Below are 19,923 nucleotides of genomic sequence, written 5' to 3' on the forward strand. Positions count from 1 at the left end.
CTGGGTAGGGAGACAGACAGGTGAGCCCTAATCTACCTGCCACTCAGTCCCTGCCTACTTCCACGGCCCGTCCTAGGCGACGGTGTACAACTGGGCGACGGTCCCTATGCTCAATATGTGCACAACAGACAAACAGACAAGGGTACACAGAAGCTAAGGGAAATGGGGCAGTTTCCCATGGCAACACCAAGAGCAACATGCGTAGTGAACGAGCCGAGTCAAACCAGGAGTGTACGGGGTACCAAACGCAGAGCATGAGTGTAGTCAGTAAAGCCAGGGTCAAAATGAAGCAAGGTCAATAATAATAGCAGGAGCAGCAGAGCCAGGAAACAGGAAAGAATCACAGGGAAAGACAAGCAGGAAATGAAGGTATAAATAGACCGAGGGCGGGAGCTAGAACCGTCTGGCCAGGCTGTGATAGGTTCTCCCACTTCTGAGCCTACCAGAGTGGTAGCAAATCGAGTCACTCTATGAGACCTAGGAGCAGGTGCAGACTGATTAACCACGGGCGTCGACACAGAAGCTGTGTCTGGCAGATCCTTTACACCACGTTCCTGTGACCCAATGTGCCACGTCACAGCGTATTCAAATCATGGAAGCGTCCGGTCTACATGACTACCGACCGTCATGGTGTGCAAACCTTAGATCAAAATTTCGACATATAACTAACTAACTCTAAACCTCATAAGGTAATTTTCTTTAGCTATTATACCAGGATGAAGGCGGAGGAGTAGGCTAAGAGAACGGAAAGTGGACGAGGCGGGAGTTGGGCCAGAGTGAATATGACGCTTGACTGGGGTCTGGGGAGGGGAAGGGGAGAGAGACAGGTGGGAAGGTGGGGCAGAGGGGCAACATAAAAAAAAATAATTAAACTGAAACTTCTGCTTTAAAACAGTCACTCACCAAGTTGCAGAGCCGGCCGCTGCTTCTGGCCCCTGCATGGGTCCCATTCCTTTCTACAAACCAATTACCTCTGATCATAACCTTGATGAGCGGCGGCTGCCCACTTTATTTTACTTTTGTGGCCAGGCCCCTGACAGTAGTACCAGCGGTACTACCCTGATGGCAGGCCTGTTTGCAGAGGTACTAGCCAACTACGTCACAGATAACCCAAGTTTCAAGACCATGCAAAGTTATGGATTTTTGGCATCCCATGGAATATGGGAACAATAGGGAATTCTATCAGTAAGTATTCTGCCTGTTTCTTGGCTAATACTCCTAATCCAATTCCTTCTTCTAGCAGATTTTTTAAAGATTCTTTACATGCAGTGCTTGGTTTCGCCACAAGTTTGCGATATGTCGATTCATTGTCTAAAATGGTATGAACGTGTCTGAGATATAAACAGGAATCTAGAACAAATCCTGCTCCGTAAGATTTGGAGGACACAGTTATACGCTGGATATATGGTGAGCACCTCTGTGTTTTCACCTTTAGCCCTTATGTGTATATAATGAACCTTTTAGCATGTACATCTTTACCCGCTAAGGTGGAAGGGTTGGTTCCAATGCCTAGTTATGGTGGTGTCTGAGGAAATAAAGGTCCTTTTAGACGTCCCGATACTGACCATGAAAACCAGCGCCAATCGACGATACAGCGTGTCACAAGGAGCAATCATTGGTAATGTATGGGGGCCAACAATCGTTACTACATCAGACCCCGCACTGATCTGCCAGTCCAGCTGCCTCCGGGCTCTGGACAACACTGCCGGAAGCAAATGGCTCCGATCACTGCATAGCGGCCGTTCGGCAGAACTGCAGCTTGGCCTCTATTCTTTGACAGGAGCCATCTGCTTCCGGCAGTGTTGTCCGGTGCCCGGAGGCAGCTGGAGTGACGAATCGGTGCGGGGTCCAGGTGTCGAACACGCACCGATCATATACTGATGACCTATCCAGTGGATAGGTCATCAGTTGTCAGAACGTGGAAAACCCCTTTAAAGGGAAGGCGTCACGGAATTTTTTTTTTTTATATAATATTGCTTTTAGTATGTCATTAAAATAAATTGTATTTATTTGTGTTTTTGTGTTGTACTTTTTTCTTTCTTTTACTTCTCTATGGGGGCTGCCATTTTTTTTTTCATCTCTGTATCTGTCCATTAACGACGCATACAGAGATGGAATACGGCACATACATCCCCATAGAGAATGAGAACGGGAGCCGTTCCATTCACTATAGCGTACACCGTCTGTGTGGGAACGGCGCATGCGCCGCTCCCACACAGACCAGAAGGAAGGTCTTTGGTAGAGCGACATCCGGCACCATTTTCATGTGGACCGGAAACCACGGCCGTACAGTAAGATGATGACTTCCCGTCGCGGCTTCTGGCCATATGTTGAAGGCAGCGCAGACGCAAGGACTAGGAGCGGCAGGGCGGAGGCGGCAGGAGTAGGTAAGTTATGTTTGTGTATGTGATGTGTGTGTATGTTAATGTTATACTGTCTAATGATCACTGTATCTAATCCTCCTACACTGTGCATTCGCTCAGAAAATGGCGGCACACAGTGTAGGAGGTGTGAACATTCAACCACCTCCTTTCTCCTGGCACTAGCCAGGATAAAGGAGGGGGGATTCTGGGAGGACACTAGCGCGAGTGTGTCTACTACAAATTTGCAGCATAAGTGTAATGACGGGGGTAGGGAAACGGACAAGTGAGCCCTAATCTACCCGCCACTCTGTCCCTGCCTACTTGCAACGACCCGCCCTAGGCGACGGGGTACAACTGGACGGCGGTCCCTACGCTCAGTAAGTGCACGAGACAAACAGACAAGGGTACACAAAGCTAAGGGAAAAGGGGCAGTTGCCCACGGCAACACCGTGAGCAACAAGAGTGGTGAACGAGCCGAGTCAAACCAGGAGAGAACGAGGTACCAAACGCAGAGCAGGAGAGTAGTCAGTAAGCCAGGGTCAGTATAGAACAGGATCAAATAGCAGAATCTGTAGCTGGGCCAGGAAACCACACGAGAAGAAATCACAAGCAAAGGAGGAACAGGAAAGGCAGGTATAAATAGACAGAGGGCGGGAGCTAGCTGAGTCTGGCCAGGCTGCGATAGGCTCTCCCACTCCTAAGCCTGCCATCCTGAGTGGTGGAAGATGGAGTCAGTCTCAGAGACATAGACTCAGGTGCAGACTGATTACCTATGGGCGTATACACAGAAGTTGTGCCTGGCAGATCCTTTACAATAAGGCAATGAGGTTGCTTTACCACATGCCAATGCTGCAATTTTGGGAATTGCTCCCTCTAGTGACCAGCACATGGAAATGTTATAAATTTGAATCTAATTTATAATATTTCCTGACTTGTGAAAAAATTAAAAAAATTAAAACAATGTGTAATCATTTATATATTAACTGTTTAACTGAAAAAAAATTTATAATTTATAGCGACACATTCCCTTTAATACTGGCGTTTCATACACCAGTCCTATTAAACAGTTTGCTGGAGTAAGATGCAACACATTTATTAACAGGCGAACGACTCTTAATAAATGTGTCGCATCTTTTAGCTGCAACGCGGCCTGTCATCAGTACTTTCTACGTGCTGCGGCCTGCTGTAAGAGCCTGAGGGAATCCGGGAGGGAGAAACGGAGTGGTGAGGTAAGTACATTTTTAAAATGTATTTTATTGTCTGATTGGGGGGGGCATACAGTCTTATTGGGGGTATGGGTATGGGTCTGTTGACATTTGCGCATTTTGTGAATTTTCTACGCTAGTAAAGTGTTGTAGAAAGGTTAATATATTCCCCCAAAGGCTACAGACTGTAATACAATATCTTAATGTAATCGATGTGTGCAGCAACGCTTGTTGTCTCCATTCTATGTCAGTGTGGGAAGTAGATGTCCGGCCTTATGATTTTGTGATATGTGATAGACCCAAAATCCCAAGCACGAAACCATAGAAAGCACTGGCCGGACGGACTCTGCCACAGTGGTGGGTAGGCCAGACATGACGGGGATAGGAGGGAGGATGGTGTCACAGCCAAAGGGGAGAGTTAGTGGAGGGGGATGGTCTAGGAGAGGGAGGGGATCCGGTGAGGGTTAGCCGGAAGTGCGCTGACTTCCCGGTCTTTTGGTCGGGAGCAGCGCACGGAGTAAGACATCCATCCACGTATCTCCCATCCGGCGGCCATCTTACCGCATGTCAGCGCATCACTTCATTGAGCAGATGCGGGCGGCGGCTGCTGCATTCGGCCCCGCCTGGTTGGAGGAACAAGCTGCAGCGGTGGCCAACGCTCCGGTACCTTTGGCTGTCTCTCCTTCGCGCCGCGTCCGGTGCTCGTGTCCTCCAGAAAGGCTGAGCCCCGTTGTGGCTCGTCGAACTCGGTGCCACAGAGGGAGCCCTGTGAGGGAACCTCCGGCTCGGGCGTCTGGCAGCACAGATACTGCAGCCGGTGCCAGGGTCGGAAGGAATCCCACTTCGCAGCGGAGTCCAGCGGAAGTGGGGTGGGTGCGGCCTCTACTTCCGGTCACCACTCCACTCGCCAGTTCTACGCCGGGTTCCATGGTTCGGACGGCTGCCCCTGGTGATGTGGCGGCTGGGGGTGGAGCCCCACGGCGATCCGGAGGAAGCAAGGGACCTGCATTGGGCCGCAGGCCTAGGTCGTCTGTTTCGAGGGTGACTTCCGGGCAGCGAGCTGCCGGCCCTCTGGTGCCGGTCGACTACGAGAGAGAGAGCTTGGGAGCCCGCCCCTCACCCACTTCGGTACCGGCCGTTGAGCACGCCTGTGCATGCTGCCATGGATCTGGCACCAGATCTGCCGAAGACCTTGAGGATGGGGAGCTTCGTGGACAGGATGGTCCAGCTGATGGGTCCACAGCACCTGTGCAGCTCGGTGAGTCGTTTTCACCATCTTTACCTTTTCCTGCTATACTTATGTCTCCTGTTTCGGGGGAGGGTTCCGCGGTTGAGGAGCGGGTATGTGATGTGGGGTCTGGGTTTGGGAATGTTGGGGGTGGGGGGGAAAGTCTGCGATAGTTGGTCGTTTGCGTCAAGGAATTGTTAGGCCGGCTCGACGGGACTGGGGTCACCGAGCCCCCTTCGCGGTCTCCTGTGGCGGCATGGGTTGGGGCTGGTGGGGTAGGGTTTAATGCCCCGGCGGCGGTCGCCTCGAGTGTAGGAGCAAATACGGAATCGGTGGCGGTGTCTGTTCAGACCGACTCGGCGGCGGCGGTTGATGGTGTTCGGTTGGACGATAAAGCCAGGGGGGAGGTTTATGTGTGTTTTGAAGGACCTTTGGGGGCACACTTGAAGCAGCAAGTTCGGAAAAAAATTTGGAAGGACGAGTACGTGGAAATTTTTTCATTTTTGCCCCTGGAAAAATTTAATCTGGAAAAGGGGAAGTGAGATGAGAGTAAGAAGGAGGAGGAGGAAAAGCGTTGTTACCGCCTTATCCCTAAGACATTTGTTAACTGGTTGCAAGAGTTCGCCATTTTGGCCAGTGTTATTGGTGAAAAGGCTCCGGAACATTGCTCCCCCCTGTTTTGCTATATGGATGCCATCGGGCAAGCCCATAGGGTATATGCGGGGGGCTAGATTGGCTACGTTATGACAAGCAGTTTAGACAACGAAAGGCGGTTCGGCCCAATATTAGGTCGGACCACGGGGATATTGCCCTCTGGTCATGGGTAACGGCTCCAGTTCGACCGGGCCAGTCCTTTCCCGGGAGCGGGGGGGGGGGGGCAGCAGGCCAATCTGGTCAATCCAGCTCAGGGGGCAACGCAAAGCTCGGGCTGTGCTGGCAATACAATGAGGGGCAGTGTAAATTCGGTGCAGGTTGCAAGTTCAAGCACCTTTGTGCTCAATGCAATGGGGCGTCCCACTGGGCATCTAAATGCTTGCGCAAGGGAAAACGAGGTGGGGGTGGGGGTTTTAACACCAGTCATGGGGGTGACGCCAGTGAAGCTGGAAAGGATGGTCAGGTTTCTAAATAGTTATCCGGACAGGGCCAGTGCGCAGTTGTTGTTTGATGGTTTTAATGTGGGTTTTTGTATCCCCTCCCCTCCTCACAGGGTCCCCTTTTCCATAAAAAAATCTGAAGTGAGCTTACCAGCATCCTGACGTGGTTAGGGAGAAATTGGCGTCGCCGCTTGTGAAATTTGTGCTAGGTCCAAGACTCCCAGGTCTCGACCTGCGGGCTTACTATGTTCTTTGCCCATTCCCCAGAGACCTTGGACCCATATCTCCATGGATTTTATCACCGATCTGCCTCCGTCCCAAGGCACGTCGGTGGTGTGGGTTGTAGGAGACCGCTTCAGTAAGATGTGCCACTTTGCACCCCTCAAGAAACTACCCAATGCCAAGACGTTAGCTACCTTGTTTGTCAAACACATCCTGCGTCTCCATCGGGTTCCGGTCAATATTGTTTCTGACAGAGGGGTACAATTTGTTTCATTGTTTTGGAGAGCTTTCTGTAAGAAGCTGGAGATTGATCTCTCCTTTTCCTCGGCCTTCCATCCTGAAACTAATGGCCAAACTGAGAGGACTAATCAGTCTCTAGAACAATACTTAAGGTGTTTTATCTCAGACTGTCAAGATGATTGGGTCTCCTTCATTCCCCTCGCCGAATTTTCCCTTAAAAACCAGGTCAGTAGCTCGTCAGGAGTTTCCACCTTCTTCTGTAATTTTGGGTTTAATCCACGGTTCTCCTCCGTTTCACCTGGTGGTTCCAACAATACCGAGGTAGATGTCGTTCATCGGGAACTGTGCACAGTCTGGGCGCAGGTTCAGAAGAACCTTGAGGTGTCCCAGAGCATCAAAAAGACTAAGGCAGATAAAAGACGTTCAACTAACCCTCTGTTTGTGGTCGGGGATCTGGTGTGGCTGTCTTCTAAAAATTTGCGCCTTAAAGTTCCGTCCAAGAAGTTTGCTCCCCGGTATATAGGGCCGTACAAAATTATTGAGGTCCTCAACCCTGTCTCCTTCCGGCTGGAGTTACCCCCGTCTTTTCAGATACACAACGTGTACCATGCCTCCCTCTTGAAAAGCTGCTCCCCGTCCTTGGCTACATCGAGGAAACCTCCGGTCCCTGTTCTCACTCCGGATGGGGTAGAATTCGAGGTAGCCAAGATTGTGGACAGCAGGATGGTCCAAGGCTCCCTTTAGTACCTGGTCCATTGGAGAGGATACGGGCCTGAGGACAGGACTTGGGTACCCGCCCGGGATGTTCACGCCGATATATTGCTCAGCAAGTTCCATCTTCGGTTCCCCAACAAGCCAGGCCCACCTAGGAAGGGTCCAGTGGCCCCTCATAAAAAGGGGGGTACTGTAAAAGGTTTGCCAGACACAGGTTCTGTGTCGATGCCCGGGGTTAATCAGCCTTCATCAGCTCCAAGGTCTGCTCGAGTGACGCGATCTCTTACCACTCAGGCTGGCAGGCTGAGGAGAGGGAGAACCTATCACAGCCTGGCCTGACGGTTCTAGTTTCCGCCCTTGGTCTATTTTTGCCCTCACTTGCAGCATGTTCCTTGCCTGTGATTGTCTGGTTTCCTGGCTCTGCGATTCTTGCTATTTACCTTATTGACCGCTGTTACTTATTGACCCTGGCTTGACTGACTATTCTCCTGCTCTGATTTGCTACGTCGTACTCTCCTGGTTTGTCTCGGCTCGTTCACCACTGCCTGTTGCTCACAGTGTTTCCGTGGGCAACTGCCCCTACCTCCCCCTTTATCTTCTGTGTGCCCTTGTCTTGTGTTGTCTGCCTTGCACTTATTGAGCGTAGGGACCGTCGCCCAGTTGTACGCCGTCACTTAGGACGGGCCGTGCAAGTAGGCAGGGACTGAGTTTCGGGTAGATTAGGGCTCACCTGTCTGTCTCCCTACCCCGTTTCATTACACTATGACACCTGATAGCTCTGCTACTTGATAGGAGACAGTGGCTCAGCAGACAGTATCACATATAATATGCTTAGATACAATGGCTCAGCAGACAGTATCACACATGCTAGGCCCAATTAGAAGGTTAATTGTGAAAACCTTTCTTATGGTGTTTCTCGATAAAGGTCACTTGAACTGGTATCATTTAAACAGTTAACCGATGAATGGCGCTGTTTATGTGGAATTTACCCTGCGGCCTAATGTACCATATAATGTATTAAAATTATTTTTTTTAAAAACCTACATTTTGTGGGGTGAATTGAAAAAAAACCTGTAATTCCGCCATTTGTGTTTTGATTTTACAGTGTTCATCGGGCGGCATGAATTGCATGATAACTTGATTCTGCGGGTCGTTACGATTATGGCGATACCAAATTTATATAGTTTTATTTTTTACTAAATAATTTGTTTTTGTGACGCTGCATTCGAAGATGAACTGCATAGTTTTTCAATGCAACAGAACTTCATAGGGCGGGAAGGGGTTAAAACCCACTCTCTGAAGCCCCCCTTCATGATACATTTCAACTAATCTGGTCCCCATGGCAGAAATCTGTCTTTCCATCTGGCACCTCCAGCAGACTCCTTTCAGTCTAGTTTGATTTCTTTTACCTCAGAGTTCCTGTTTTTCCCTTTTTTTAATTTCTTCTTTCCCTCTCCCCTTCTTCTCCTTCTCCCCCCACTTTTTTTGAACTATTTCTAACAGGAGCTGTGCAGGATTAGAAAAATATGTCTGCTTTCTTCCAAATACAGCACCACACCTATCCACAGGTTGTATCTGGTATTGCAGGTTAGCTCCATTGAAGTGAATGGTAATGAGCTGTAGTACCACACACAACCTATGGACAGGTGTGGTGCTGGTTTTTGGAGAAAGCAGACAAGTTCTCTCATCCTGGACAGCCCTTTGTCATGGATAGTTCTTGTGCGGAGATGCTCCCTGCATTATCCCTTTTCCTTTATGGCCGCTGATATGTTCTATTCAGCTTTATGGCCTCTGTGGTAAGTACACTGCCAGTCATTAAAGGGTTAACACTTCAGACCACTGTGGGTGACGTCACAATGTATGAGTTGTGCAGTGGTAATAAACTCCTGTAGTAATGATGATGAAGGTGCTGATGTCATAAATACAAATGTTTATGACATAAAGAAGATTCCATATTAGAAGGTTTTACTGCCACATTCAGCGCCATATTGGATGGGACTGAGGACCTTGAGCTTGACTTCCCCACCAATACCGACCTGATGTAATTTGGAGGTTCTAGCAGGGAAACCCTTCACCCCAGACCACTTCTTCATCACAGTGATGCCATCCTCTTCATACGGGTTGTCTGTAATAGAGGGGGGTTTCCAGCAGGAGATCCCCCTCTATTAGCCGGAGCGGAGACAGGTACTACAAGGAGGCATCTGGAGGACCCGTCTCATCCGTGGATCGCCCATTCATTTTAATGGGTGCCCAGGAAGAGAGACATCCGCCTAGCCAACCAGATCAGCCGATTTATGTGTTTTATGTCGTTCGTTCATTGTATTGTCTTTCCTTGAAAATCTGAGAAAACGTACAAATTCTGTTACAAATGATATTTTGGCACCTTCTAAGCCCAGAGGAAGGGCAATCCTCCAGCCATGGTTTCCCTAGAGGTTTCCTCCACAGGGGGTTTTTCCTTTCCTGCGTGCTGGAGGGTGACTCTTCGTGAGTCGGAGGTTTGCCATTTTGGGTTTGGTCATATAATATAATAAAAGTTTTGACCATTTAACACCCAATTATAATGTTTTGTGTCTTTATTTTGCATTCTTTGGTTTGGTGATTGGGATTCTGGGTCTATCACATATCACAAAATCATAAGGCCGGACATCTACTTCCCACACTGACATAGAATGGAGACAACAAGCGTTGCTGCACAATTAAGTGTACACATCCTTACATTAAGATATTGTATTACGGTCTGTAGCCTTTGGGGGGAATATATTAACCTTTCTACAACAGTTTACTAGCGTAGAAAATTCACAAAATGCGCAAATGTCGACATTTTTGGGGGCAAATAATGAGCGGGGCATAGCAGAAATGGCCAACAATTTTACTATAATTTACGCCAGTAACTGATGTCAATTATAGCAGAAATCTATATGTATAGTGCGACCCAGATTTATCTCTGGGGGGCGTAACAAGGCAAATGTCCGTGCCAGACCCATACCTCCCCCCAATCAGACTGTATGCCCCCCCCCAATCAGACAATAAAATACATTTTAAAAATGTACTTTAAATGTACAGCAGGCCGCAGCACCTAGAAAGTACTGATGACAGGCCGCACTGCAACTAAAAGATGCGACACATTTATTAAGAGTCATTCGCCTGTTAATAAATGTGTTGCATCTTACTCCAGCAAACTGTTTAATAGGACTGGTGTATGAAACGCCAGTATTAAAGGGAATGCGTTGCTAGAAATTATGACAAATAGCTGCCCCCATACAGTTTAATGCCCCTTTAGCTACCTCTAGTACCAGTGCACACATATAAAGCGCCAGTGCCCATATAGATAGTGTCACACACAGTTCCCATGTAGATGGTGCCCACCCCCCCAGGGATTCCACTCCAGGAGGAGCCCCTGCCGTCACTGTCCATATATGGACAGTGACGTAAGGCATTCCCTATAGGAGCAGGCTGTGGCCAGGGATTGCACTCCAGGAGGAGCCCTTGATGTAACTGTACATATATGGACAGTGACATCAGCGGTTCCACCTAGGAGCGGAATCCCCGGCCAGACCATCGGCAATGTATATATATGGATAGTGAGATAAGGGGCTCCGCACTTAAAGTAGCGCTGTGCCCGGGAATTCCTCGGCGAGTGGTACTAATACAGAAGCAGGGAGCTGACGATCCCTTACATTAGCATTGGATTCAACTGTATCTGCATCCTGAGGACGCAGATACAGTTGACACCAAGACATACCACCGGCCGCTTGGTACAGCGTAACACCGCCCGGAATCCTGGACTGTCCCGCTGTATCCGGGACGGTTAGGAGGTATGCAGTAACTAGGACCATGCACATGCGTAGATTACACAGTAAATGCTTGTTCATGAGCCTGCAAAAGAGGAGCTGCTCAGTTTGCCATTAGGGTGATGACTGACAGATAAGGCCTCGTTCACATCTGCACTATTGTCTCTGGTAAAATCACGGCCAATGGAAATCCACTAATGTCAATGGGTTCTGTCGGCAGGTGGCGGTGTCCGTTGTGCGACTGAACCGTTGCTTCCGTTATTCCTTTGTTCTGCACCACTGACGGAGAGAACAACAAAACACACCAACGCAGGTGTGAACAGGGCCTAAGAGAGATAACTGAATACAGCAGCTGACCATAAACTGAAATACACTGCAGGTACAGAAGACAAATGGTAGACCAATTAGAAATGTGATTTATATTGTACAATACATACAAGACAATTTAAAAAAAAACAGTGCAAAGGTGTACATAGCCTTTAAGCAATCAGGAGGCATATTTTCAGATTCTGCTGGACTTCTCCCATATACCGGCGTTTCAGGCATCCTATTGGTCCACGGTGTCCTCAATGCCCACCCCATTTACTTCTTGTTTAGCCACAATGCCCGCACGCCACAGCAAGCTGACAGTGCCCGCCCTAATGGTATATACAGGGGTGATGGAGATTTTATACCGAGATAATGGTGGGCTGGTACATACACGGATAATGGTGGTTATATATGGGGATGATGGCTGGTATATACAGGGATGATGAGAGTCCCTTATATAACCCCCATATTCCCTGTATATTACCCCCAAAAGGATAGATCAGCAGCACATCGCAGTCCAAAACTCATGGAAAACTATTTTATGTTTCACCCATCCCACCCATCGCTGGATGTGGGTATACTAGGACACATGACTAATATGATAATATTTTAATATAGAATTGTACATCCTAGTATAATAGCTAAAGAAAATTAACTTATGAGGTTTAGAGTTAGTTTTATGTCAAAATTTTGATCTAAGGTATGCGCACCGTGACGGGCGGTAGTCATGTAGACTGAACGCTTCCATGATTTGAATACGCTGTGACGTGGCACATTGGGCCACGTGAACGTGGTATACAGGTTACATCAACACTTTCATGATGTATCTTGTGGTTCGCGCTTGGGCATTGGAGATGAAAAAGACTGGAAGTCAACATGGCGTTCTGGGCCGGATGAAGAAGAAAAGAGAACATGAATGACTCCAATCTGAGAAGATGTCACCTGTGAGTCACTGAATTTCACTGCACTGTATTCACTTACACTACCGTTCAAAAGTTTAGGGTCACCCAGACAATTTTGTGTTTTCCATGAAAACTCACACTTATATTTATCAAATGAGTTGCAAAATGACTAGAAAATATAGTCAAGACATTGACAAGGTTAGAAATAATGATTTTTATTTGAAATAATAATTTTCTCCTTCAAACTTTGCTTTTGTCAAAGAATGCTCCATTTGCAGCAATTACAGCATTTCAGACCTTTGGCATTCTAGCTGTTAATTTGCTGAGGTAATCGGGAGAAATTTCACCCCATGCTTCCAGAAGCCCCTCCCACAAGTTGGATTGGCTTGATGGGCACTTCTTGCGTACCATACGGTCAAGCTGCTCCCACAACAGCTCTATGGGGTTGAGATCTGGTGACTGTGCTGGCCACTCCATTACAGATAGAATACCAGCTGCCTGCTTCTTCCCTAAATAGTTCTTGCATCATTTGGAGGTGTGCTTTGGGTCATTGTCCTGTTGTAGGATGAAATTGGCTCCAATCAAGCGCTGTCCACAGGGTATGGCATGGTGTTGCAAAATGGAGTGATAGCCTTCCTTATTCAAAATCCCTTTTACCTTGTACAAATCTCCCACTTTACCAGCACCAAAGCAACCCCAGACCATCACATTACCTCCACCATGCTTGACAGATGACGTCAAGCACTCTTCCAGCATCTTTTCAGTTGTTCTGCGTCTCACAAATGTTCTTCTGTGTGATCCAAACACCTCAAACTTCGATTAGTCTGTCCATAACACTTTTTTCCAATCTTCCTCTGTCCAATAACCTAAACAACAACCTCACACCAGTAATGGCGTGTACTGGGGTCCCTTTAAATGTATAGACCTAAAAACGAACCAAAAATGGGACACAACCCTAAAGCAAGTAATGTACTCAAAAGATAAAAGTACAAAAAATCTTTATTAAATATAATAACAATGACAAATAATGGGAAAAGAGATCTGATACAATAAACACGGAGACATGTACAACAGGGTCAGGTGAAAAAGACCAGAACCAACAGAATCAACCGTCCACTAGAGACCTAACACACGCTCAATTAGGGTATGTTCACACGGCCTATTTACGGACGTAAATCGGGCGTTTTTGCCCCGAATTACGCCCGAAAATAGCGCCTCAATAGCGCTGACAAACATCTGCCCATTGAAAGCAATGGGCAGACGTTTGTCTGTTCACACGAGGCGTATATTTACGCGCCGCTGTCAAATGACGGCGCGTAAATAGACGCCCGCGTAGAAGAAGTGACCTGTCACTTCTTTGGCCGTAATTGGAGCCGCTATTCATTGACTCCAATGAATAGCAGCGCTAATTACGGCCGTAATTGACGCGGCGTTCAAGCGCCTGCACATGCCGGTACGGCTGAAATTACGGGGATGTTTTCAGGCTGAAACATCCCCGTAATTTCAGCCGTTACGGACCCCCGCCGTGTGAACATACCCTTATAGGTAAGTAATTGGTAAACCCGGGGGTATGGGGAGGTAAGTCCCATACATAGTGCCATGTAATCAGCTAGATGAGCAGTGTGTAAAGTATGTCAGTATACGTAGCCTGCACAATAAGTGGTGCATGTAATAATACGTGCACAATCTGTACAATATAATCAGTAGTACGTAAAAAATTATTACTAGAAAACATATGCAGACAGTATAAAGGCTCAAGTAGCCAAGAAAAATATGGCTGGCTGAAATAGCATAATATTGTGGAGGCTACAAAGGGCTGAAAAAACCTGTGCACATACCCAGAGACATGATGAGGAGCGTGGAGGATCGATGGAGTGGATGGGTGAATAAACGCCTCAAGATTTTTTGTACTTTTATCTTTTGAGTACATTACTTGCTTTAGGGTTGTGTCCCATTTTTGGTTCGTTTTTAGGTCTATTCCTCTGTCCAATGTCTGTGAGCTTTTGCCCATATTAATCTTTTCCTTTTTTTTAGCCAGTCTCAGATATGGCTTTTTCTTTTCCACTCTGCCCTGAAGGCCAGCATCCCGGAGTCGCCTCTTCACTGTAGACGTTGACACTGCCGTTTTGCAGGTACTATTTAATGAAGCTGCCAGTTGAGGACCTGTGAGGCGTCTATTTCTCAAACTAGAGACTCTAATGTACTTGACTTGTTGCTCAGTTGTGCAGCGGGGCCTCCCACTTCTCTTTCTACTCTGGTTAGAGCCTGTTTGTGCTGTCCTCTGAAGGGAGTAGTACACACCGTTGTAGGAAATCTGCAGTTTCTTGGCAATTTCTCGCATGGAATAGCCTTCATTTCTAAGAACAAGAATAGACTGTCGAGTTTCACATGAAAGCTCTATTTTTCTAGCCATTTGGAGAGTTTTATCGAACCCACAAATGTAATGCTCCAGATTCTCAACTAGCTCAAAGGAAGGTCAGTTTTATGGCTCCTCTAAACAGCAAAACTGTTTACAGCGGTGCTAACATAATTGCACAAGGGTTTTCAAGTGTTTTCTAATCATCCATTAGCCTTCTAACACAGTTAGCAAACACAATGTACCATTAGAACACTGGAGTGATGGTTGCTGGAAATGGGCCTCTATACACCTATGTAGATATTGCATTAAAACCAGACGTTTACAGCTAGAATAGTCATTTACCACATTAACAATGGATAGAGTGTATTTCTGATTAATTGAATGTTATCTTCATTGGAAAAAAACTGTGCTTTTCTTTCAAAAATAAGGAAATTTCTAAGTGACCCTAAACTTTTGAACGGTAGTATATATGGTCTGCAGAATGCCTGTGTAGGACTGATATCTGTCACTATATGGTGGGAATATTGGTCTTTGTTTTACTACACACGTTTTTAGTACACAATTAAGAGTGTTCACATTATTTCTATATAGTGGAAGTGTAGACCCCCAAGAATTATTTCCTTTGGTGGGTCCAAGGTACCTCAGTCAGACACTGAGTGTACACATCCTTGCATTAAAATATTGTATTACTGTCTGTAGCCTTAGAGGAGAATTTATTAACCATGCTAAGCCGCTTATCTGGCATAGAAAAGTCCCAAAAGTCGCAATTTGCGGGAAAGTTTTTGGTCAGTTTACGCTGCCTTTGGCACTTTTTTGAAAAGTGTGTGGTGCTTTGCTTTTGTATGCTCTGGGACGCCTCTAGTTTCTTCTGAACCTGGGCTCAGACTGTGAACAGTTCCCGATGAACGAGATCTACCTCGGGATTGTTGGAACCACCAGATGAAACAGAGGAGAACCGTGGATTAAACCCAAAATTACAGAAAAATGGGGAGACCCCTGATGAGTTACTGACCCGGTTATTAAGGGAAAATTATTTAGCCTATTTACCCCAGACTAGACCCCTAAATCAATGGAGACCCCAGACCAGACCCCTAAATAAATACAGACCCAGACTAGACCCCTAAATAAATGCAGACCTCAGACCGGACCCCTAGATAAATACAGACCCCAGACTAGACCCCTAAATCAATGGAGACCCCAGATCAGACCCCTAAATAAATACAGACCCAGACTAGACCCCTAAATAAATGTAGACCCCAGACCAGACCCCTAAATAAACACAGACCGCAGACCAGACCCCTAAATAAATGCAGACCCAAGACCAGACCCCTAAATAAATACAGACCCCAGACCAGACCCATAAATAAATGCAGACCCCAGACCAGACCCGTAAATACAGACCCCAGACCAGACCCCTAAATAAATACAGACCCAAGACTAGACCCCTAAATAAATACAGACCCCTAAATAAATACAGACCCCAGACCAGAATCCTAATTAAATACAGACCCCAGACCACACCCCTAAATAAATACAGACCCAAGACTAGACCCCTAATTAAATACAGACCCCAGAGCAGATCCCTAAATAAATACAGACCCAACACTAGACCCCTAAATGAATACAGACCTCAGACCAGACCCCTAATTAAATACAGACCCCAGACCACACCCCCAAATGAATACAGACCTCAGACCAGACCCCTAAATAAATAGACCCCAGAGCAGACCCCTAAATCAATGCAGACCCCAGACCAGACCCCTAAATAAATACAGACACCAGAACAGACTCCTAAATAAATACAGACCCCAGACTAGACCCCTAAATAAATGCAGACCCCAGAATAGTCCCCTAAATAAATGCAGACCCCAGACCAGACCCCTAAATAAACACAGACCGCAGACCAGACGCCTAAATAAATACAGACCCCAGAGCAGCCCCCTAAGTCAATGCAGACCACAGACCAGATCCCTAAATAAATACAGACCCAGACTAGACCCCTAAATAAATGCAGACCCCAGACTAGACCCCTAAATAAATGCAGACCCCAGACCAGACCCCAAAATAAATACAGACCCCAGACCAGACCCCTAAATAAATGCAGACCCCAGTCTAGACCCCTAAATAAATACAGACCCCAGACCAGAACCGTAAATAAATGCAGACCCCAGACCAGACCCCTAAATACAGACCCCAGAGTAGACCCCTAAATGAATGCAGACCCCAGACTAGATCCCTAAATAAATACAGACTCCAGACTAGACCCCAAAATAAATGCAGACCACAGACCAGACCCCTAAATAATTACAGACCCCAGACCAGACCCCTAAATAAATACAGACCCCAGACCAGACCCCTAAATAAATACAGACCACAGACCGGACCCCTAAATAAATACAGACCCAAGACTAGACCCCTAAATGAATACAGACCCCAGACCAGAATCCTAATTAAATACAGACCCCAGCCTAGACCCCTAAATGAATACAGACCCCAGACTAGACCCCTTAATAAATACAGACCACAGAGCAGACCCCTAAATCAAAGCAGACCACAGACCAGACCATTAAAAAAATACTGACACTAGACCAGACTCCTAAATAAATGCAGACCCCAGATCGGACCCCTAAATAAATACAGACCCCAGACCAGACTCCTAAATAGATACAGACCCAAGACTAGACCCCTAAATGAATACAGACCCCAGACTAGACCCCAAAATAAATACAGACATCAGACCAGACTCCTAAATAAATACAGACCCCAGACTAGACCCCTAAATAAATGTAAACCCCAGACAAGACCCCTAAATAAACACAGACCCCAGACCAGACCCCTAAATAAATGCAGACCCCAGACCAGACCCCTAAATAAATGCAGACCCCAGACTAGACCCCTAAATGCAGACCCCAGACCAGACCCCTAAATAAATGTAAACCCCAGACCAGACCCCTAAATAAATGCAGACCCCAGACCAGACCCCTAAATAAATGTAAACCCCAGACCAGACCCCTAAATAAATACAGACCCCAAACCAGACCCCTAAATAAATGTAAACCCCAGACAAGACGCCTAAAAAAATACAGACCCAAGACTAGACCCTAAATGAATACAGACCCCAGACCGGACCCCTAAATGAATACAGACTCCAGACTAGACCCCTTAATAAATAAGGAACCCAGACCAGACCCTCAAATTAATGCAGACCCCAGACCGAACCCCTAAATAAATACAGACCCCAGACTAGATCCCTAAATAAATGCAGACCCCAGACTAGACCCCTAAATAAATGCAGACCCTAGACCAGACCCATAAATAAATACAGACCCAAGACTAGAGCAATAAATGAATACATAACTCAGACCAGACCCCTAAATAAATATAGAACCCAGACCAGACCCCTAAATATTTACAGACCCCAGACCAGACCCCTAAATAAATCCAGACCCCAGACCGGACCCCTAAATAAATACAGACCCCCAGACTGGACCCCTAAATAAATACAGAGCACAGACTAGACCCCTAAATTAATGCAGACCACAGACCAGACCCCTAAACAAATACAGACCCAAGACTAGACCCCTAAATGAATACAGACCCCAAACCAGACCCCTAAATAAATACAGACCACAGAGCAGACCCCTAAATCAAAGCAGACAACAGACCAGTCCCCTAAATAAATACAGACCCCAGACCAAACCCCTAAATAAATGCAGACCCTAGACCAGACCCATAAATAAATACAGACCCAAGACTAGAGCAATAATGAATACATAACTCAGACCAGACCCCTAAATAAATATAGACCCCAGACCAGACCCCTAAATCAATGCAGACCCCAGTCCAGGCCCCTAAATATTTACAGACCCCAGACCAGACCCCTAAATAAATCCAAGACCCCAGACCGGACACCTAAATAAATACAGACCCCCAGACTGGACCCCTAAATAAATACAGAGCACAGACTAGACCCCTAAATGAATACAGACCCCAAACCAGACCCCTAAATGAATACAGACCCCAGAGCAGACTACTAAATTAATGCAGACCACACCCCTAAACAAATACAGACCCAAGACTAGACCCCTAAATGAATACAGACCCCAAACCAGACCCCTAAATGAATACAGACCCCAGAGCAGACTACTAAATTAATGCAGACCACACCCCTAAACAAATACAGACCCAAGACTAGACCCCTAAATGAATACAGACCCCAAACCAGACCCCTAAATAAATACAGACCACAGACCAGACCCCTAAATAAATACTGACACTAGACCAGACTCCTAAATAAATGCAGACCCCAGATCGGACCCCTAAATAAATACAGACCCCAGACCAGACTCCTAAATAAATACAGATCCAAGACTAGACCCTTAAATGAATACAGACCCCAGACCAGACCCCTAAATAAATACAGACACCAGACCAGACTCCTAAATAAATGCAGACCCCAGACTAGACCCCTAAATAAATACAGACCCCAGACTAGACCCCTAAATAATTACAGACCCCAGACCAGTCCCCTAAATAAATGCAGACCCCAGACCAGACCCCTAAATAAATGCAGACCCCAGACTAGACCCCTAAATGCAGACCCCAGACCAGACCCATAAATAAATGCAGACCCCAGACCAGACCCCTAAATAAACGTAAACCCCAGACCAGACCCCTAAATAAATGTAAACCCCAGACCAGACCCCTAAAAAAATACAGACCCAAGACTAGACCCCTAAATGAATACAGACCAAAGACCTGACCCCTAAATAAATACAGACCCCAGACCCCTAAATAAATGCAGACCCCAGACCAGACCCCTAAATAAATGCAGACCCCAGACTAGACCCCTAAATGCAGACCACAGACCAGACCCCTAAATAAATACAGACCCCAGACTAGACCCCTAAATGAATACAGACCCCAAACCAGACCCCTAAATAAATACAGACCCCGGAGCAGACCCCTAAATAAATACAGACCCCAGACCAGACCCCTAAATCAATACAGAACACAGACCAGTCCCCCAAATAAATGAAGACCCCAGACTAGACCTCTAAATAAATACAGACCCCAGACCACACCCCTAAATAAATACAGACCCCAGAGTAGACCCCTAAATGAATACAGACCCCAGACCAGACCCCTAAATAAATACAGACCCCAGAGTAGACGCCTAAATGAATGCAGACCCCAGACTAGATCCCTAAATAAATACAGACCCCAGACCAGACCCCTAAATAAATACAGACCCCAGACTAGACCCCTAAATAAATGCAGACCCCAGACTGGACCCCTAAATATATACAGACCCCAGACTAGACCCCTAAATAAATGCAGACCCCTGACCAGACCCCTAAAAAAATACAGACAAAGACCGGACCCCTAAATAAATACAGATCCCAGACCAGACCCCTAAATAAATACAGATCCAGGACTAGACCCCTAAATAAATGCACACCCCAGACCAGACTCCTAAATAAATACAGACCACAG

At 46.7% G+C, this 19,923-nt stretch overlaps 1 protein-coding gene across 3 annotated transcripts in view; it reads left to right on the forward strand.

Annotated features, from left to right (window-relative positions):
• Positions 1-19,923, forward strand: part of LOC142698116 (protein kinase C delta type-like) — a 354,404-nt gene that overhangs the window by 265,986 nt on the left and 68,495 nt on the right. The gene's annotated exons all lie outside the window — the stretch shown is intronic.

Source organism: Rhinoderma darwinii (genome assembly GCF_050947455.1).
Source record: "Rhinoderma darwinii isolate aRhiDar2 chromosome 12 unlocalized genomic scaffold, aRhiDar2.hap1 SUPER_12_unloc_12, whole genome shotgun sequence".
Taxonomy (NCBI): Eukaryota; Metazoa; Chordata; class Amphibia; order Anura; family Rhinodermatidae; genus Rhinoderma; species Rhinoderma darwinii.